This window comes from Aquarana catesbeiana, linkage group LG11 (genome assembly GCF_042186555.1).
Source record: "Aquarana catesbeiana isolate 2022-GZ linkage group LG11, ASM4218655v1, whole genome shotgun sequence".
Classification (NCBI taxonomy): domain Eukaryota; kingdom Metazoa; phylum Chordata; class Amphibia; order Anura; family Ranidae; genus Aquarana; species Aquarana catesbeiana.
In genome coordinates this window covers 276,474,945-276,498,148 of record NC_133334.1, presented here as the reverse complement: position 1 = coordinate 276,498,148, position 23,204 = coordinate 276,474,945, and the positions used below count along the sequence as shown (strand labels likewise).

Sequence of the window (23,204 nt, the reverse complement as noted above, 5' to 3'; positions counted from 1 at the left end):
AGTCTGCACTAAGATACAAGTCAGATTTTTGGGCATCCCCGCAACAAAAATGTCATTTTTGGTGAGATATTCCCAAAGGGGAAAAAAAAGCATGTCGAAAGGGATGCAGACCCTACCACTTTCCCCATTAGAACCCTGCAAGTGCAGCAGCTGATTGATAATGATAAAGTCACTGCCATTCACATTCACTTTGCACATGGACACAGAGAAACAAACAGCTATTTCTTCAGAATAACAAAAGTAGGAATCTGCAACACGGTTTGTTACAATCCCTGCAATGTACAGAGATCACCCAGAGGGGTGGGGTTTTTTTCAACAAAAGTGGAGTTACTCTTTAACTGGCTCCTGTGTAAATTGGCCCTAGTATGTGTATGTATGAATGTGAGTTAGAGACCTTAGATTGTAAGCTCATTGAGGGCAGGGACTGATGTGTTTATACTGTACAAATATATATATGTTTAAAGTTCTGCATACATTGTATATATAAATACCCGTTATAATAATACAATTGCTATATTAACTTTTGTTCAAGTCTACAGTTTTTAATTCAATATGTGTTTAAATTTAAATGAGTGTGTATACCATCCATAGATATTTAAAGGGTACTTAAATTTTTGAGAAAAAAAGTAGATAATAAAAAAAAAAAAATCTAGCATATACAATTGCTGCACAAGTCATATTGTAATTAAATGTTATTAAAAATTCCCTTTCCTTTTGTCAGAAACCATGAAATCAGGCCGAGACAGAAGTACAGTTAAATCACACTTGTTTAATAATAAAAGTAAAAAGAACAAACGTAGTCAAAACATAGCCAAAGTTCAGTAACCGGAATGTATAGTCAGCCAAGCCAGAAGTCAGGGATCAATGTAGTGGAACAGCAAGCAGGATCTGGAGCCAGAAGGGATGTCAGCAAAGCAAGTCTTGAACAGGATCGCAGGAGATGTGAGTGACTTTCTGTGATGTTGACCAAGGCGAAGGCAGAGATTCTCTGGACTGGACGGCTTAAGTAGGCAGGACTGATGAGCAGGATATCATCAACAGCTGAGTAACTGTGGAGAGAAATAGGAGCTGGAAATTAGCCGACAGCTGAGCGGTCGGCTCAGAGAAGGAAGGGCTGAGCCCAGCCCTGACACCTTTTCAATCTGCAGCCGCTGTAATTTTCTGTAAAATGCAATATGGCCACCTGGAGGCACTCTATACACAGATGATATACAGAGCGCCCCCCAGAAATATAATTTCCTGCTTGTGTGATTGGCTCACTGATTTTCCCAGAAGTCTGCACTAAGACACAAGTCACATTTTAGACACCCCTGCAATAGGGATTTTAGTTTTGGATACTCCCCAAGGGTTAAAGGACACAGACCTTGCAGCTTTTCTCTTCAGAATACTGAAAGTGAACTAGGTGATTATAATGAACCAGACCCTCCCATATTCAGAATCATTCTTCCCCGGACATGGTAAAGCAAACAGCAATTTCTTCAGAGCAACCAAATCTGCTAAAATCCCTGCAACCCCCCGTACATTTATCACCCAGAGGGGATTGTTTTTGTCTTAACTAAAGTGGAGTTACTCTTTAACCTACCAGCATGTCTTTGGAGTGTGAGAGGATACCGGAGTACTCAGAGGAAACGCAAATGCAACAACCCTAGTGCTGCCCACCAGAAATGTTAATCACTAAGCCACTGTGCTGCCCTCACTAATACTTTTATTGTAAATTAAAATTTACAAAGGCGTGTCTTAATGGTATGATCATCTGTCGTTTTTGCCCCAGTCATGTAGCAAGGAACCAGATCCGGCACTAATGGATCAAAAGAGGCATCACAATATCCCAGCAAGTATTCACCTATATTCCCTTCAACTGGGCATTTAACACTGTTAATGGGTTTTTTTGGTCTTTCTGGTACTTTTGTTATCCATTTATACTTTTACTGTAACCTTTTGCCAGTTGCAATTTTCTTGTCAGGTTATGAAGCCTATAGCTATGTAGTTTTCCAAGAACATAACGAGTTCCAGTCTGATCCAATTCTGACATCCCTCTCCTGCATTTAAAAAATATAATTTTTGCTAGAAAACTACTTAGAACCCCCAAACATTATATATTTTTTTTAAGCAGAGGCCCGAGAGAATAAAACGGTGGGTGTTGCATATTTATATGCAACACGATATTTGCGCCGCGGTTTTTTCATACGCAAATTGTTGGGAAGAAATACACTTTGATTCATTTTAATGCACAAAAACACAACATAATACCCGTTTATTTGGTAAAATCTAAAATATACCAAAAACTTACAAAAGCGTGTGAGGCTGGCAAAACCAGACTCGGCCTAGATAACCGGACTTTATAGGCACGGGAGACCGAACCGAGTTACAAAACATAATATCTTTATTAACCACTTACAGACCAGCCGCTGTTGTTATTTGTCTCCGCCGTTTACCGGAGCTGCCGGTAGTGGCGAAGACGATACGATCCTATCCCCTCACGAGCCTGGAGCCGAGTGAGGGAAAGATGGCCCCCACTCGGCTCCATAACATTGGATGAGGGAAGTGACGTTAAATGTCACTTCCTCTTACTTTTTATTTATTTATTTTTTTAAATTTATTTTTTTAGGGAGCGTACCCCTAGCTTTAACAACAGCATTAATTAGGTTGATATTTTCTACTTACGTTTTTTATTTTTATTTTTTTTTTACGGTGCATATCCCTAGCTTAACAACAGCATTAGGTTGATATTTTCTACTTACTTTTTTGTAAATATTTATTTTTAGGTAGTATATCCCTTTAGCTTTATTCAAAATACAGAGACTGCATACATCTATATAATACAAAATGAATACAAAACATTTGATATTATTATGTAATATTTTTTTATTTTTTATTTTTTTTATTTTTTTATATATTTTTTATTTGTAGGGAGCATAACCGTAGCTTAACAGCAGCATTAGGTTAATATTTTCTACTTAATTTTTATTTTATTTTACTTTTTTTTTTTTAGGGAGCATATCCCTTTAGCTTTATTCAAAATACAGAGATTGCATACATCTACAGAATACAAAATGAATACAAAACATTTGATATTATTGTGCAATATTTCCCTTAACTTAACAGCATTAGGTTGGCATTTTCTACTTACATTTTTTAAAATGTTCTTTTATATATATATATATATATATATATATATATATATATATATATATATATATATAATTTTTTTAGGGAGCATACCCCTAGCTTAAAGGGTTACTAAGCCCAGGAGCCTGCAGTCACTATATCTGGTCTCTCACAGTACACAGAACATGGAAAGGCAATTATTTTAGTAAACATAAACAGCTAAATACCTTTTCTCATCAGCAGTATATAGCAGTCTTGTGACTTCTATTAGTGTCTGGTTAAAGCTTGTGGGAGGAATTTTCATTCTCCCCTGATTGTCCTTTGAGGCTGCATGACCCCTGACCCTCTGTCTGGATCGTGCTGATTGGCCCTGTGCTGATCACATGCATTCTACCAAAGAAAAAAAAAAAACTCTCCAGCAATACACACCGACCAAACTGAGCATGTGCAGCTTGCCCCCAAGGCTTTGCCTATCAGGAGATTGCTTGGGGACTGTGGAGGAAGGGGAGGATCAGAGAAGACAGGATCAAACAGCCTTTTTACACAATGCAGAGGATTAACCCCTTCGGTTCCACAGTGAGTATAACAAGCATGATTTACTGCATATACAGACCGATTTTACTTTTGTGGGTTTAGTAACACTTTAACAACAGCATTAGGTTATTATTTTCTACCTACTTTATTTTATTTAATTTTTTTTTTGGGAGCTCTTTGAGTTCAATCCAAATTTCAGAGACTGCATACATCTATTTAATACAAAAAAACAAAAAAAAGAACCAAGAGCTGGCCTGTCATCCTCACATTTCACCCTAAGAGGGCAGTGGTTTTCCACTTATACCCCGCTCAGCCGTCTCTATTTGCATAGGATTTAAATATGTTGTGCTTTCCTCTTTTTTATGATGCTGCTGACCTAATAGTTCTTTTTTTTTTTTTTTTTTCAATTGGATATAATACTGATCACATGAAGAGATGTAAGCTGGCACATAATAATACAATCTTATCATGCAATGACAAAGAGCTCTGTTATCTGGCTGTTATATTTGTAAAATCATAAATATCACACAATGGGAATAAAAAAAAAAAAAGAAAGAAAAAAAAGATCATCACACACATGTACAATACATGTGATGTGCTTAAAAAAAAGGGGGGGGGGGGAAATAAAACGCAAGGTTCTAATGTCATTCTGTAGCAGTAACCTTGTAAATATGTAAATGGATGTGCCCCGCTGCAAACATTAAGAGGATGCACACTCTTGATTTTTAATGTAACTCCTATTTCATCATAAATAATAACATTCGCGGTTCAAGAGGGGCTTTTTTTTTCTTTTTTTTTTTTTTTTTTCTTCTTCTTTTCTCTTCTCCTTTCTCCGGCATTGGGCATACACATTTCAAGATGAGGTTGTACAAACACAAAGAAGGAATATTTCCCCATGCTGTAATGTCACAGTTACATGTGAGCTCACCTTATTATTCTTAACAGGCTGGTTAGCATTGGGTCACCTCTGCTACGCTGTCTTCCCCTCAGTAGGGTCACTTATCTCCAGGCTAGATTTAGGAGGAGGGCTTATGTATTTTCTCATCTGACTTGCTCTTATTATTTTCTGTTTGTCCCCTGTCATATTCTCCACTGTCTGCCTGACACAGATTGGCAACATTAACCCCTTCCATCCCTCCTCCCAACGCCTCGCCGTCGCCCGCTATAGGTCTCCTCCATCCTGTCGACAAGCCGCCTCCCCCCCATACCTCATTTACCTGTCCTCTTTTGTTTTCTGACACTTCCTATCTGCCCTAGAAATGATCTTTGGTCTTATTATTCATAAAAATAGATCCCACCCTGATTTGCTACATTTTTTAAAAATTAATTTTGATTTATTCGTGTATTTTTTTTTTCACCATTTGTTTTATACTACTACGCAAAAATCGAAAAATATGACATGGGTGCGTTAGAACTATTTTGTGTAAATTATGGGTGGATATTGCTTTTTCGTGCATCTCATTTTTGCCCCCTTGGACTGTAAAAAAAAATAAAAATAAATAAATAAAAGGATTATGTTCTGTGACTATGGTGCATTAGTTATAACATGAAGATAGAACATTTAAAAAAAATAAAAAAATAAAAGGATTATGCTCTGTGACTATGGTGCATTAGTTATAACATGAAGATAGAACATTTAAAAAAAAAAAATAAAAAAATAAAAAATAAATAAATAAAAGGATTATGCTCTGTGACTATGGTGCATTAGTTATAACATGAAGATAGAACATTAAAAAAAAAAATAAAAATAAAAATAAAAATAAAATAAAAGAATTATGCTCTGTGACTATGGTGCATTAGTTATAACCTGAAGATAGAGCTTTTTTTTTTTTTTTATTGTAAGACGTGGATTATTCTAATAATAAAAATCCAGACTCAAAAGCAGCAAAGCAGACTTAAGCAAAATCCATATTTTTTTTTTTTGAGAATGCATATAATTCATTTCTCCCCCCCTATCTCTGCTCACCATCCCCCCATGCTTCTGCCCAAAAATGAATGCAGTGAAATACTATTAGGCTGTCGGGTTATGTATTTTTGATGAGGCCATGCAAGACACTGGCTGACCCCGCGTGGCACGTGTTCCAACTGCACTGAAGAAGCTTTTCATTTAAGTTATGCTATCCAGACTGGGTGACCTCTATTAAATAAAAAGGGAGCAAACAACCTTTCTTATGGCCTTCGGGACCTTTCCCTTCAAAGATTATTTTTTTCTATTATCATGTGCATTAAATGTAACATTACTATCTTTATGGCTGAACATATTTTCATTTTTTTTTTTCCTTCTGTACTGCAAAAAAAAATTTAAAAAAGACAGTATTTCAACCAGAGGTGGAATCTTGTAATTCATTCTCCAGTTAGATTATGAAAATTACCTATTTTTTTTTTCTCAAGGAGATGAGGGAGGAATACAAAACAATTCTTTCAGAACACAAAAAAAAAATGAAAAAAGGGGGAAAAAAAAGAATATAATTTATCCATAGATGGAAGCCAAGAGTTCTGTTTCAAATAAAGAAAGAATTTTTATTTTGGCATTTGTGTAACCCTTGGTTCCCTGGAAATCTTTTTTTTTTTTTTTTCCTTAAGTCATTAACATGAAACTCCACATCTGTTTAACTCCTCGCAGATGCAGTTTTTTTTTTTTTTCTTTTTTTTTTTATTCTTGTGTGAAATTGTGAGTGATTAGCATGTTTAAGCTGAGGAAATAACCCCGGCATATGCAATTGTTAACTGTGTAAAAATATTTTTTTTTTTCAGAATTTTACAAGATTTTACAAATTTAGTACAATGTGGCTTTTTTTTTTTTTAATCGTTGAAGTATGTATTTTCTCACTTGCCCACTTTAGACAATACTTTAAGTGCTATTTGTAAGGCATTAAACTGTGACCACACCACCTCGCGTCCTCCCCCTGGAGCTGTACACTTCATGATGCCTTGACTGCTCACTTAACATGGAGTTGTCTTTTATTTTTTTATTTTTTTTTTCATAAACCCAGCCACAACACAGAAAGAGGAGGAGGGGAAGAGAGGCAAAAACGAAAAACCCTGAAGGACAGGTCTCAAAAAATATCTAAAGAAACCGCGGGGAATTTTCTTCTTTTTTTTTTTTTTTTTAAAGATCACCAGAAAGCAAGCCATCTGTGGTAAGGTTGCTTTTATATTTTTTTATTTTTTTTTTGGCTTCTGTCTTCTTCTGCGTTTTATGGCATCTACTTTGTTGTCTAATTGTGGCTTCCTCGGAGGAGCGAAGATTGATGGGTGTGGAAAGCACCTAACTTCCTTGCTTAAGTCATGCGAGGGTGGCACTCATGTAAATATGCAAATGGGGGACGGCTGGGCTGCGTTGTTGACACGTGTATGTGTTGTATGCCTCTCCCCACCTCCCTGTCTTAGTGTCTGATCTTCAACCGATCGCTCTTGTTTCTTGTGATCACGAGCAATGTGTGTTGAAAAGGCAAATGTGCAGAAAGGGTGGGTGGGGGGGGGGTGTTAAAGAATATTATGGGGCTGGAGGGCATGCTTCCTTGACGGGATTGCTGTGACTTTCCAATTTTTTTTATTTTTTTTTTGCCAACTCATTTGCATGTCAAAGTAGCGAAGGTGCGGGACCCAGAGATTCGTACTGAAATGACATAATGATGAAATGATTAAAACCCAATGACTTCTGTGAACAAGTAGAGTGACTGGAGGTTGGGGAGATGTGCAGCATCTCCTCTCTCTGTTTTGTAGCTGGCTGGCGATGAGCATTCGAGTGCATCTGTGTATTCAGATCAGTGATTTCTGAATTTTCTGATTTATATTCCCTCCCTTATTCTTTCTGCATTCATAGCCTGCTAATTTGACTCCTACTTACCTTTTTCAGCATCTACCCTGCCCCCCTCATCAATAAATAATAATCAGAAGTTTTTCCAATATATATGCTGATACTAAAATCTTTAATAATAATAATAATAATATTATTATTATTATTATTATTATTATTATTATTATTATTAATAATAATAATAATAATAATTATCACCATCATTATCATCATCTTCATCATCATAATCATCATAATAGTAATAAACCCAGATCAAAGTATTTTTAAGTGACAGATATATTTTAGTATAGTATTGACAACCCTTCGTGTACACTTATATACGTAGAAACATAGCAAAGTGATGGCAGAAAAAAGACGTGTGGTCCATCGAGTCTGTCGTTTTTTTTGAGTTATGCATGTTTTTGTATTTGTTTTTATGGTGTTTTTTTTTTTTTTTGTTTCTAGGTTTCTTTTTTTTTTATTGTTAACTTTATTTGTCTATCCTTTTATTATATATTTTTTAATTTATGCATATTTTAGTAACTTTTTTTGTCTGCCCTTTTATTTATTTTTTTTTCATTTTATTTTAATTTATACATATTTTAGTATTTTCTTGTTAACTTTTTTTGTCTGCCCTTTTGTTTAATTTTTTTATTATGTTTTAATTTATACATATTTTAGTATTTTTTTGTTAACTTTTTTTGTCTGCGCCTTTTTTTTTTTTTTTTTTTTTTTTTAATTTATACATATTTTAGTAAGTTTTTTTTTGGTCTGCCCTTTTGTTTATTTTTTTTTTTCATTGTGTTTTAACCACTTCAATACCGGGCACTTATACACCTTCCTGCCCAGACCAATTTTCAGCTTTCAGTCGCAGTTTGAATGACAATTGCGCGGTCATACAACACTGTACCCAAACTAAATTTTTATCATTTTGTTCCCACAAATAGAGCTTTCTTTTGGTGGTATTTGATCACCTCTGCGGTTTTTATTTTTTGTGAAACAAATTAAAAAAGACCGAAAATTTTGAAAAAAATAAACGTTTTGCTTTTGTTTCTGTTAAAAAATTTTGTAAATAAGTAAGTTTTCTCTTTCACTAATGGGCACTGATAAGGCGGCACTGACAGGCACTGATAGGGCGGCACCGATGAGGTGGCACCAATGAGCGGGCACTGACGGGCACTGACGATGGGCACTAATATGCGGCACTAATGGGCACTGGTAGGCGGCACTGATGGGTGGCACTGATATGCAGCACTGATGGGCATTGATAGGCGGCACTGATGGGCACTCATGGGTGGCACTGGTGGGCACTGATGGGCAACACTGATGGGCACTGAAAGGCTGCAAAGATGGGTTCTTATGGGTAGCACTGATAGGCGGCACTGCTGGGCACTGATGGGCGGCACTGCTGGGCACTGATGGGCGGCACTGATGGGCACTGATAGGCGGCACTGCTGGGCACTGATACGTGGCACTGATACGCGGCACTGATACACGGCAGTGATAGGCATCCCTGGTGGCACTGGCAGTGGTAGGCATTGTTAGTGGGCACTGATTGGCAGCTGCCTGGGCTTTGATTAGTATTTCCCTGAGGGTCTAGGGGGCATACCTGGTGGTCCAGCGTGGAGGGCTTCCCTGGTGGTCCTGGGTGGGATGCGAGGGGGGCTGTGTTGATAAACAATCAGCACAGACCCCCCCCTGTCTGTCAGACGCGAGTGAGGAAAAGCCGATCACCGGCTCTTCCTATTTACATCGTGATCAGCCGTGATTGGACACGGCTGATCACGTGGTAAAGAGTCTCCATCAGAGACTCTTTACCTAGATCGATGTTGCCGGGTGTCAGACTGACACCTCGCAACAGCGATCGCCGCGATGCGCGCCCTCGGGGGCGCGCAGCGGCTCAATATCCTGTGGACGTAATATGACGCCCAGTCAGGTTTTGAAACCACTTTGCCGCCGTCATTCTGCTATATGGCGGGCGGCAAGTGGTTAATTTATACATATTTTAGTACTTTTTTTGTTAACCTTTTTGTCTGCCTTTTTTTATGTTTTTATTTTTAATTTATACATTTTTTTTTTGTAAACATTTTTGGTAAGATTATAGATTTTGATCTATGTTTGTCCCAGGCATGTTTGAAGCCACCTAAGCTGGTCATACATTATACAATTTTCTTATTCAATTTCCTTTAGAATTACCTTAGACTATGTAGTATAAGGGCAGGCCTGATTGCATACGAAATGAAAGTGTTTAGGTTTGACCTCATATTATATGGTTTTGGTAAATCTAAAGAAAATTGTACATTGAATAACCGCGCGTCTGTTTTCATCTGATCCTATCCTAAAATAGGACCACCGCCCGTCTGGACTTGGCGGACAGGATAAGATCGGATAGCAGCGGATGTCAGCAGATGTGTCACCGCCGACATCCGCCGCTACATAGGGGTGAATGTTGGGTCCGATCAGGTCCACCTAAAAAACTGACAGACCTGGTCGGACCGCCCGTGTGAAAAGGGGCCTTAAAGTGGAGTTCTACTCCTAAAATTATTTTTGCATTATTCAGCTGCATTAAATCTAAATAACAACCTGTGGAAAATTTTTTTTTTTTTTTTACTCAACTTTTCTTGTCTGTTGCTAGGTGGTCTCTCGTAATCTGCCTCTTCCTCTCCAAGGCGCCTGACGTCACTTCCCTCGGCGCCCGTACTCGCTATTGCTCCTGGGAGATGTCTGTCATCATTTCCCAGGAGTCACTGGGCAGCGCCAGGGCTTCAACCGGGGTGGGGGGGGCACTTCCGAAGACGACGCCCGTTGTGATGGCAATGTCAGAAGTGTACGGCGCTGCACCATACATACGGCGCATGCGCGAGAACGGGCAGTGCATGCTGGTCGCTCAGCTGCACCAGAGCCCGGAAGATATTGCTTGTGGGCTTCACATGCCCACAAGCACTATGGAAACTTCCAATGAACAGAAATATAAGATATATTAATATATCAAATCGGCAATTGAGCGCCGATTAATCTCACAAATGTGAGTGCGCTAAAAAAAAAAAAAAATGCATCCTTAAAAAAAAAAAAAAAAATGTTTAAACAGTGGGAACTCTGCTTTAATGTTGACTTAGATTGGTCATACATTATACAATTTTCTTATTCAATTTCCTTTAGATTTTACATTAACTATGTAGTGCAAGGCCGGACTTATTGTATACAAATTGAAAGCATTTAATTTTGATTTCATATTATAATGTATTGGCAGCCTTAGCAATCCTAACAGGTCTGTACTTACCTATGCATTTCTTTGCATGTAAAAAAACTTGTTGAGGTTTAGCGGATCGTAATCAAATGATTATTTCTGAACAGGATATACTGTTTTGCTATCCTTTATATCATTTACTATTTATTTTTTACCTAATAATAATATTGCTTACGTCTTTAACCACTTCATCCCCAGAAGGATTTACCCCCTTCCTGACCAGAGCATTTTTGTGATTTGGCACTGCGTCGATTTAGCTGACAATTGCGCGGTCGTGCAACGTTGTACCCAAAGAAAATTGACGTCCTTTTTTTCTCACAAATAGAGCTTTCTTTTGGTGGTATTTGATCGCCTCTGCAGTTTTTTTTTTTTTTTTTTGAGCTATAAACAAACAAAGCCGGACAAATTTGAAAAAAGAAAAGCAATATTTTTTACATTTTGCTATAATAAATATCCCTAAAAACGATATAAAAAAATAAATTTCTTCCTCAGTTTAGGCTGATATGTATTCTTCTACATATTTTTGGTAAAAAAAAATCGCAATAAGCATATATTGATTGGTTTGCGCAAAAGTTATAGCTTCTACAAAATAGGGGATAGATTTATGCCATTTTTATTATTAATTTTATTTTTACTAGTAATGTCGGCTATCTGTGATTTTTATCGGAACTGCGACATTATGGCGGACACATCGTACACTATTTTGGGACCATTGACATTTATACAGCGAATCAGATCTACAAATAGCCACTGACTACTGTATAAATGACACTGGCAGGGAAAGGGGTTAACCACTAGGGGGCGATCAAGGGGCTAAGTGTGTTCCCTGGATGTGTTCTGGATGTGTTCTAACTGTGGGGGGGATGGGCTCACTACAACATGACAGAGATTACTGCTCCTGATGACAGCATCTCCCCGTTCTGCCTCTCCTTGCCGCAATTGCGGGCCGCCGGCAAACATCAAGTTCGCGGGACCCGCGGGCACACTCCCGCGGCAGGCGCGTGTGCCCGCTAGGTGGCAAATTCAATGGGACGTACGGGTACGCCTTTTTGCCTGCCCTTGCCATTCTGCCGACATAAATCAGCGTGCGGCAGTTGGCAAGTGGTTAAAAAATATAAACAAAACAAGTGAAACATCATAAAGTGTGGTGTGCAAAGAATAGATAATGAAAATATTCATAATACATAAGTCTTTAGAGAAAAAAATGTGTATGTGTATATTCCACCACCAGTGTAACTTGATGCAGGATTTTCAGTAGCACACCACATACAGTAGTCTGGGACTCTTACCAGATGATCGAGACCACCTATCACTAGGATGGTCAAACAGGCAGGCAGAATAACCTCTGCGGGGAAGCAAGAATCTAGCCTCCAAGAGCAATAGGGTGGTGGATGAATTCTTCACAGTAGTCACCCCTCGCAGCGGAACCTCCCAATCATTCAGGGGCAGAAAATATTCATACAAGAAAAGAAGTTCCAATAGTATGATACCATTAAGATATGTGCTCCAGGAAGACGTCACGTGTGACGAAACATGTCGGGCGGTGCTTCGCGCTGACGCCATCGCGCCCTACCTGACCCTGGAAGTGTCGGTGGTTGTTCTGTCTTTGCCGACAATTGATTTTATATGCGCTTACAAATTTTTTACATTGTAAGTAGCCGTTTGGCTTTTCTTTTTCATTAAATCCTAGCTTAATGCTATATATATTTTTATCACTGTATACCACCCCTTTTTTATTTATTGTCTTTTAAAAATAGCTTGTGTTTGATTATTTTAGAATCCTACATATCTTATATCTTACATATCTTAAATCTTACATATCTTGTATCATACATATACTAAATCTTACGTATCCTAAATCATGTGTATCTTAAATCTTACGTATTTTAAATCTTCCGTATCCTAAATCATGCCTATCTTAAATCATACGTATCTTAAATCATGCGTATCTTAAAGCATACGTATCTTAAACCATGCGTATTTTAAATCATAAGTTTCTTAAACCTTACGTATCTTAAATCATGCGTATCTTAAATCTCAGGTATCCTAAATCATGCGTATCTTAAATCATATGTATCCTAAATCATGCGTATCTTAAATCTCACGTATCTTAAATCTCACGTATCTCAAATCATACGTATCTTAAATTTTATGTATCTTAAATCATGTGTATCTTAAATCTTACGTATCTTAAATCATGCGTATCCTAAATTTTATGTATTTTAAATCATACGTATCCTAAATCTTGCGTATCTTAAATCTTACGTATCTTACGTATCTTAAACCTTATGCATCTTAAATCATACGTATCTTAAATCATACGTATCCTAAATCTTGCGTATCTTAAATCTTACGTATCTTACGTATCTTAAACCTTACGCATCTTAAATCATACGTATCTTAAATCATACGCATCTTAAATCTTACATATCTTAAATCATCTTGCTGATATGGTACACAGATGATACGCCCCTTTCTGTGTGCCAAACACTGCGCTTATGGGGTGAGCCCCTCCCTCTGAGCAGCTGCTTAAAATCAAAACCTCATGTGATATAAAATAAATGATACACTATATAATCGCCCTCACCAATAGTGTGATCAAATAGCAGCGCTGAATACCTAAAACATACCCTAATTCAAAAAAATTGTATATACAGTGATTGCTCAATGTGATAACTAAAAGTGATAATATTATGTGTCCATAATAAAGAACCCAACAGTGTTTCTAATGAACACTCCTCATGCAATTAATTGGTGTATAACAGCAAAAAATCAAAAAAATCAATAAAAAAGTCCAAACATAAATAGTGACATAGTAAAGTAGTAGTGACAATATCAAAATTATAATCTTCAATGATGATATCTTCCACCACACCGCTGTGAATGTGATTCCACTCCCCTTCAGCGAGCAAACTCACCAGCTTTTTTTGCCTTACACTCTCGTGTTTGGCTTGTAGGCTTTTCCCACACAGTGGGGGTAAAGTGATCACCTCCAATCAATATCCGTATGGTAAACCGCAGTATATAAGCAAATGCTCTCTCCACATGAAAGAAAGGAAAAGCGAACCAATAGTGCAGTAACGCAACACACTTTAATAAAAGTAACACTCTCCTTCACCATACAACTCACATTTTCCAATTTTCAATAACGCAAAACAGCACAGCAAAACTTAGTTATCACCAACAGCACTTCAAACGGTAACCTGGACGTATGGTGGTCACGGCGGACCCAGGTGCTCGGTGAACGTGAACACTCTCACCCGTTCCTTAGAGCCCTCCGTAGCCACTTCCCCGCTCACTCGTATGGCGCCGCCTGTCACAGCGTCCTACGTCAAGCTTCCTCGATTGCCGTATAGCCACGCCCCGACATGTTTCGTCACACCGGACTTATTCATGGGATTGGCTAGACGGACTGGCAATCTTTCTTATATATCCTCCCCCCGCATGACGCGCAATGTCAATGATACTGCGCTTGCGCGCTCCCTGTGTCCCCGTTCATACCATACGTGAACATTGCTTTTAAACATAATTAAGGGACATCGAAATTCAGAAAATTAGCTTAAAATTACTACAACATTATGACTAGCAATGTCTCCATTACCAATTTATAGCTATTACTACACATAGAAAACGCACCAATACTCGTTAGTATGGGTGGCACGCGTCCCTCGGGGATGGTGTGTGGGATCACCAATCAGCGAGTGGGGAATTGCTAGTCATAATGTTGTAGTAATTTTAAGCTAATTTTCTGAATTTCGATGTCCCTTAATTATGTTTAAAAGCAATGTTCACGTATGGTATGAACGGGGACACAGGGAGCGCGCAAGCGCAGTATCATTGACATTGCGCGTCATGCGGGGGGAGGATATATAAGAAAGATTGCCAGTCCGTCTAGCCAATCCCATGAATAAGTCCGGTGTGACGAAACATGTCGGGGCGTGGCTATACGGCAATCGAGGAAGCTTGACGTAGGACGCTGTGACAGGCGGCGCCATACGAGTGAGCGGGGAAGTGGCTACGGAGGGCTCTAAGGAACGGGTGAGAGTGTTCACGTTCACCGAGCACCTGGGTCCGCCGTGACCACCATACGTCCAGGTTACCGTTTGAAGTGCTGTTGGTGATAACTAAGTTTTGCTGTGCTGTTTTGCGTTATTGAAAATTGGAAAATGTGAGTTGTATGGTGAAGGAGAGTGTTACTTTTATTAAAGTGTGTTGCGTTACTGCACTATTGGTTCGCTTTTCCTTTCTTTCATGTGGAGAGAGCATTTGCTTATATACTGCGGTTTACCATACGGATATTGATTGGAGGTGATCACTTTACCCCCACTGTGTGGGAAAAGCCTACAAGCCAAACACGAGAGTGTAAGGCAAAAAAAGCTGGTGAGTTTGCTCGCTGAAGGGGAGTGGAATCACATTCACAGCGGTGTGGTGGAAGATATCATCATTGAAGATTATAATTTTGATATTGTCACTACTACTTTACTATGTCACTATTTATGTTTGGACTTTTTTATTGATTTTTTTGATTTTTTGCTGTTATACACCAATTAATTGCATGAGGAGTGTTCATTAGAAACACTGTTGGGTTCTTTATTATGGACACATAATATTATCACTTTTAGTTATCACATTGAGCAATCACTGTATATACAATTTTTTTGAATTAGGGTATGTTTTAGGTATTCAGCGCTGCTATTTGATCACACTATTGGTGAGGGCGATTATATAGTGTATCATTTATTTTATATCTTAAATCATACGTATCCTAAATCTTGCGTATCTTAAATCTTGCGTATCTTACACATCTTAAACCTTACGCATCTTAAATCATACGTAGCTTAAATCATGCGTATCCTAAATCATATGCATCTTAAATCTTACATATCTTAAATCATATGTATCCTAAATCATGCGTGTCTTAAATCTTACGTATCTTGAATCATAAGTATCTTAAAATCATGCGTATCCTAAATCATGCGTATCTTAAATCATACATATCTTAAATCTTACGTATCTTAAATCGTAAATATCTATTTAGTCTTATGTATCTTAAATCATACGTATCCTATATCTTACATATCTTATACCATACATATCTTAAATCATGCATATCCTTAATCTTACGTATCTTAAATCATATGCATCCTAAATCTTACATATCTTAAATCCTACGTATCTTAAATACTACGTATCCTAAATCGTGCGTATCTTAAATCTTACGTATCTTAAATCATATGTATCTTATATCTTACATGTCTTATACCATGCATATCTTAACCACTTGCCGACTGCCCGCCGAATGACACTCCTGCGCAAATTGCTGTAGCTGTACGTCAGGTCCTTTAAGGAGTATAGGGGGGCCACGATGTCCGCCAGGCACCCACGATCGCTCCTGACAGAGTGAAAAAGGGGATTTGTGTGTGAACAACAATCGGTCTCCTCCCCAAGTCAGTCCCATCCCCCCACAGTTAGAACACACAGTGAGGGAACACATTTAACCCCTTGATCGCCCCCTAGTGTTAACCCCTTCCCTGCCAGTGACATTTATACAGTAATCAGTGGCTATTTTTAGCTCCGATCGATGTATAAATGTCAGTGGTCCCAAAAATGTGTCAAAAGTGTCCGTTCTGTCCGCCGCAATGTAGCAGTCCCAAAAATCAAAAATCGGAGATCGCCGCCATTACTAGTAAAAAAAAAAAAAATGCCATAAATATATCTCATAGTTTGTAGACGCTATAACTTTTGCGCAAACCAATTAATATACGCCTATTGCGATTTTTTTATTTATTTATTTATTTATTTTTTACCAAAAATAAATCATGCGTAACCTGAATCTTACATATCTTCAAAATCTCATGATTTGCTGCTGTGTAATAAATATTATTTAAAACAATTGGCTTCCTTTGAAAGGATATTAAAAAAAATTTAGATCAGAATAATATACAATTCCAAAGCAGATCCACCCCGGATGCTGTGGCAAGCCCAGTCTACGGAATTATATAAGTCATTATTTGGACTATTCGGTACTTGGGGTCTCTTAGGCCGCTTGCCGCAGACAACTGCGTGGCAAGCCCGGGGAAGGGAGATTGCGAAACCCTCGATTTTCCTCACTGTTTTCACCTGATTTTCATTCCAGTTACCTGAAGTGATGTTATACACTCCTCTCCTCACTGTGCAGTGCCAATAAAGTAGAAAGGCAGCAATGAGGATTGGTGCTATTGATCTGCCCAAGGGGATCATTAGACATCACTATCAATCTACAAATCAGTAGGCCTGTGTTACTTGCTTGGGCAGTCATTGCCAATTTGTTCCTATTACATAGCCGAGCCCGGAGGTGTTTGATGAGTAGATCTAGTCTTGAGCTCCGCGCTGCCCGAGAATACACATTTAATGTTGATGAAACGTTAAAGCGACTTTAAGGCTGCTTTTACAGAAACCTATTTCCGTCTATAGACGCGTTACCTTTTTTTTTTTTTTTTTTTTTATTTCCTGCAAACTGCAATTGATTGGCTTTCTGCAGAAATGAGGACCTGTTAACAACACATGCATTTGCTATTTTCTACCTTTTTTTTCTATTTTTTAATAAAGAATTAAAAATTCTAATCTCTCTATGGTATACATTTACTGCTAGGGAGCCAATAGCACCCTTGAGAGAAACAACACAAAGCTGAGGATCTGCCATAATATCATGGCCACGGGGGGGGGGGGTGGGGGGGGGTGGGGGGGGGGGTAGTGAGCAACGATTAACCCTTTCTAAAGGAGTGCCTGTAGATGTAGTGGACCTGAACCCAACAGAAATAGAGGGGGGGGGGGGCTGAGAAATAAATAAATAAATAAAAATAAAATATATGAATAAAATTTTATTTGTCTGCATAATTAATCCAAGAAATACATTATTAGTGTTATGTCAAAAAATGTATATAAAACCAAAATATATCATTCAGACACAGTAATGTAACCACTTGACCTCCGAAAGATTTACCCCCCCCCCCCCCCCTGTCATGACCAGGCCATTTTTTGCAATACGGCACTGCGTTATTTTAACTGACAATTGCGCGGCCGTTTGACACTGTACCCAAATAAAATAGATGTCATTTTTTTTCCCCACAAATAGAGCTTTCTTTTGGTGGTAATTGATCACCTCTGCGTTTTTTATTTTTGCACTATATACATAGAAAGACCGACAGTTTTGAAAAAGAAACAATATGTTTTACTTTCTGCTATAAGACATATCCGATAAAAAAAAAAGAAAAAATGTAATTTCTTCATCAATTTAGGCCAATATTTATTCTGCTACATGTTTTTGGTAAAAAAAAAAATCCCAATAAGCGTATATATATATATATATTGATATGCGCAAAAGTTATAGCGTCTAAAAACGATGGCAGTGATGGCAGTGATCAGCGACTTATAGCGGAACTGCGATATTGCGTTGGACATTCGGACACTAACTGACACTTTTGACACTTTTTGGGAACCAGTGACACTTTTACAGTGATCAGTGCTAAACAATATGCACTGTCACTGTACTGATGACACTGGCTGGGAAGGGGTTAAAAATCTAGGGCGATCAAAGGGATAACTGTGTGCCTAGTCAGCGTTTTACAAAACTGTGGGGGAGGTGCTTTTACTAGGGGAAGACATGGATCTATGTCCCTGCTTCAGAGGAACACAGGATCCATGCCTTCCCTCCTGTCAGAACGGTGATCTGCCTTGTTTACATAGGCACACTGCAGTTCTGTCTCTCTGGCTGATGATCGGCAGGTCACGGCGGACATTGAGTCCGTGGTACCGGCCAATCAGCTCCGGCTTTGTACAATCACAGTGGGAGCGAGCCGCCGGTGACGAGCATTCACACCCCTCCTACCTGGAAGTGGAGCTTCGCGTATATATACGTGATCCTGCGCACAGCTGCCTCCCTGTAGCAGTAAAACTGCTATGGAGCGGTCGCTAAGTGTTTAATGACTTAGAAAGCTATTGGTACACTTAAATGTTGACTATTGATTTCAAAGTCTACAATTGCAACACGCCAATTTAATCATTATACAAACTCTTGCAATGTCAACTATTATTATAAAATAACGCTTTCACTACGGAAAAGTGCCGGGCAAATAGGCAGCTCGTCATTTTGTATTTTTTTTTTTTCTTAATTTGCCCTCATATACGCATGCAGATTTGTCCGGCTTTGCAGAGAGTCATACACAATCTATGATTGCCTAGATCCCTGAACGGCGAGATTCTGCTTAGATCAGACAAACATAACATGAGCATATGGTGATTTAACAGTCAGTAAGTGGGAATGCCTTGAAATGGAGGTTAAAGTGACAAGGGACCCTATACTACTTTTTGTGAAGGGCCCCTCAAACATGGTTAGGCCTTTGATTACTTTGATGTGCCATTGTTGTGCATGAAATACCTGAAAGTACTTATATTTGTGCAGGGAAGTATTGTAGAGCCGGTATGCTCATTAGACTGGCTGTCTTCTTCTCATCATATGTTCAGGTTTGACCAGATCCACGAAAAGATCAGCTTGTTCATCTGGCATATCTATTCATTGTTCGGTGCAATTCAGGTGAACTCTCTCACTAGGCAGAAAAGCCTGGAACCTGCTTATTTTTTTTTTTTTTACAGCATAATCAGGAAGAAAAAGTGAACCATCCCAATTTCCAAGACAGATTCCAATTGTGAGAGTTGATTTATCGTGGTTGTACGGCATTAGATTGTAACATGGAGATCAAAAAGCAAAAATACATTTCATGTAGTTGCTGGACTCATTGTACAGTTTTCTTAAAGTGGTTGTAAACCCTTTACAACCACTTTAACCTACAGGTAAGCCTAGATTACGGCTCACCTGTAGGTGCTTGAAATATCTCCCAGACCTGCACGGTCTAGGAGATATTTGCAAATCAACCTAGGGCGATTTCTTCTGCGCATGCACCAGAGTTAGAAAGGGCACGCTGTGCCGTTTCTAGCTCGGGTCATGCCGTTAAAGGCGGCTCCCGCGCGCATACGCGGGAGTGACGTCACGCGACTCTGGCCAGTCACAGAGCCGGAGTTCACGGCTCCTGAAGGAAGAGGGGTGAAGAATGGACGCTCGCTACTAGCGAGGAAGACGGGGACATGGCGGGCTTCTCCTGCAGGTAAGTGTCACATAATGGACTACTATGCAATGCATAGTAGCCCATTATGCTTTACCTTTGCAGGGAAACAAAGAGGAAGTAACATCCATTAGGGTTTACTTCCTCTTTGAAGTCTAATTTGTACCTTAAAGTGGTTCTAAAGGCTCAAGGTTTTTACCTTCATGTTTCTGTTCAGCAGCCCCCTCAACCCCCCCCCCCCTCCCCAATACTTACCTGAGCCTCATTGCAATCCAGCGATGTGCACCAGAGCCTCAGCTTTCTGGGAACTCATTAACTGAGACAGTGGCAGGAGCCATTGCTTCTCGCTGCTGTCAATCACAGCCAGAGGGGACATGTCCAAGCCATGGCTCTGTGTGTGAATGTACACGCAGAGCAGCGGGACGGTAGCGAGCCTGCTTGGGCGCCCCCCATTGCAAGCCTCTAGCTAGGGGGCACTCGGCAGTGGGGAGGGGCCAGAAGCACTGGTGGAGGACCAGAGAAGAGAAGCAGTGTGCAGCTCCCCCCTCAGCCCCCCCAATACTTACCTTAGCCCAATATCGATCCAGCGATGTGCACAAGACCTGAGGCTTTCCCAGGTCTCTCCCTCCTGACTGTCTGAGATGCAGCAGCAGGAGCCATTGACTCCCACTGCTGTCAATCACAGCCAGTGAGATGGGGGGGTGGGGCTAAGCCGTGCTCTCTGTGTCTTATGGGCGCAGAGAGCTGGTTTAGGAGTGAGCATGTGGGAGTGCCCTCACAGCAAGCGGCTTGCTATGGGGGCACTCGACAAGGGGGAGGAGCTCCGGCGAGGGACCCGAGAAGAGGAGGATCGAGTCTGTTCTGTGCAAAACCATTGCACAGAGCAGGTAAGTATTACATGTTTGTTATTTTTTTGTTTTTAAAAAATGCCTTTCAATTTACTTTAATGTTTGTGTTTTAAAAAAGTAAAAAAAGTGTTGAAAGAGATACGTATTTTTCATTGTTTATTAGCTTTCCAGCACCATCCCAATCTTCCCTTCCTTGGCGGGACGCTAGCGATCAAGACCGCTGCTGCTTTATGTTAGGGCCTGTAAGGGATACCAAATGCAGGTATCCAGCAGGGATGACCAGATCAGTGGGCTACACCTCAAGGAATCAGGAACCAAACCAAGTGAATAAATAAAGTTAATTTATATAAATAACATCCTTCCAACACCAACTAACCATAAACAATGTAAAAGTGAAAAATAAACCCAACAACAACCTAACTACAAACACTATGTAAAAAATAGAGGACATAAATAGGGCAAAATCAGAACTGGGGCGGGAAAACGAGGGTAGCAGAGCAGGATACCGGTTTCTGGATGCAGGGAACAGGGTACTGGAAGCAGTCATAGGATACACAAGATCAGGCAGGGATACAGCTCACAGGTAGAGCACTAAAGCACTGATCTTCATCAAGAAAGGGAATAAATACCTTCCCAGCAGGCAGTATCTGGTGCAGTGTAATTACTAGGATAAAATGGCTGCTGGGAGACACCCGCTGGTGGCTGCTGGAACTGCGCCCTCCTGCTCTGAGATCAACAGTGCCACCAGCAGGTGACCCATGTCTTAACACGCGTTCTGACTGGGCCTCGGCATGTTAGGGCCTCTCCCTTGGTCTGATGTAGGGCAGCAGTCTATCTCCCTTGGTTTGACACATCCCTGCAAGTCACAACTACTGTACCCCAATCAACGCTCAAGCTACCTGCTCAGAGGTCGGCAGTGTTCAAGTGCTATTTGAGAAGAAAAGTTGTGAGTGTGCAGTAGACGTGTCAGAGTGATGATAAGAAGCACAAGGAAAAGTCTGGAAGGCCGCACTGCTAAAAAAAATCACCTTTATTAAAAAAAAATCACAAACGGGGTAAAAACATCTAGAAAAAAAAAGAAGCAGAGGAGTGAGATGACCCACTAACGCATTTTGCACTACACATGGCCACTTGGCTGCTATGAGCATTTTGAGATGGGAATGAGGGACAACTACTAGAAAATGTATGTAGGCACTGGACACGCCCCCTGCCACATCTCCATAAAGGAGAATTAACCAAAAAAAAAGGATAATTAAATTCACAAGGGACTTTTTTTTACCACTACTATTCCTTTCTATTGGCTTTTGACATTTACAAATGCAGCAATTTAGAATTTGGATGAAAGGTTTAGAGCTGGAAAACACTTGCATTTTCTATACAACTTTATAGATCAGACCAAAATGAGGGACAAATGAGGGGGAAAGAGGGACAGAGGGACATTGCTCCAAATCAGGCACAGACACTCGAAATCAGGGACAGTTGGGAGCTATGCATGATACAGTCCTTAATATAATCACATGGAGGCAGCCATATTTGCTCATCACAAATGCAGGATCAGCTCCATGCTTAATATCATGACACCATTGTTTGGCCTTACTGTTTTTTTTTCTCAGTACAAGTCAATGGGTTTGGTCAGACCCACTAAAGACAATGCTCTCCCTGTGTGGCTAATATCTCAACAGTTGTTACGCAGGGAAACAGAGGAAATCACTTCTTCTTCTGGAAGTCTGTTCCAAGCATCAACTACTTTTTTGGTAATATAATATGTTCTAAGGTTGGTTTTGACTTTCCTCCTGTTTTTTTGAGGTCATGTCCCCGTGTTCTTGATCTTAGCTTAACCCCTTGGCACTGGGCATACGTTTATAAGAGGCCTCTCGGCGGATGAGCCTTGACGCTGAGCGGCTGCATATATGTGGCCCTGTGTTTACAACTTGCCGCGCTGAGAGCGTACTCCGTGCATGCTGCCAGCACAGTAATCCGCAGGGATCGGTAAGCTCCTGATGCATACTTACGATTGGGACCTTTCCGTTCATGTGACCGCTGTGACAGCCAATCACAGCAGTCTCATGACCCTAATGCCCACCTCCGCCTTCCGGCAATTAGAATTTGTAAAGGAACAGGAGACGGTCAGAGAAATGGGGTTAAAGCGGTAGTAAACCTCACAATTTTTTTAAAATGAAACCTCGCAAGATAAATAATGTGCTAGTATGCATCCCATACTAGCACATTATGAAATACTTACCATAGACCAAAGCCCTCCTGTGGCGCACTGTCACCACTAAGAAGGCTTCCAGCTTCACCCGGTCTTCCTTTTGGGTTCTCGTGCTCCGGCCATCTGATTGGCCACGCCGCGATGACATCAATCCCACTCATGTGCACGGGAGTCACGGACCGCGGCACGGGGCTCTGAAGGGACAGGATGAGTATGCCGTCCCTTCAAAGCGCATGCACACCGTCACCAGCTGCATGCAGTGTGAATATCCCCTAAACTGTACAGGTTTAGGAGATATTCAGGGTTCCTACAGGTAAGCCTTATTATAGGCTTACCTGTAGGTAAAAGTGCCCCAAAA

General features: G+C 39.9%; 1 long non-coding RNA gene across 1 annotated transcript; it reads right to left on the bottom strand.

Moving 5' to 3' along the window:
• Positions 1-749: 749 nt before the first annotated feature.
• LOC141112805 (uncharacterized) lies at positions 750-18,979 on the bottom strand. The gene is made up of 3 exons (XR_012236646.1): positions 18,556-18,979; positions 15,941-16,080; positions 750-1,049 (listed from the first exon to the last, which is right to left on the bottom strand). It is a non-coding gene; the product is annotated as an uncharacterized lncRNA (long non-coding RNA).
• Between the last annotated feature and the right edge of the window lie 4,225 nt (positions 18,980-23,204).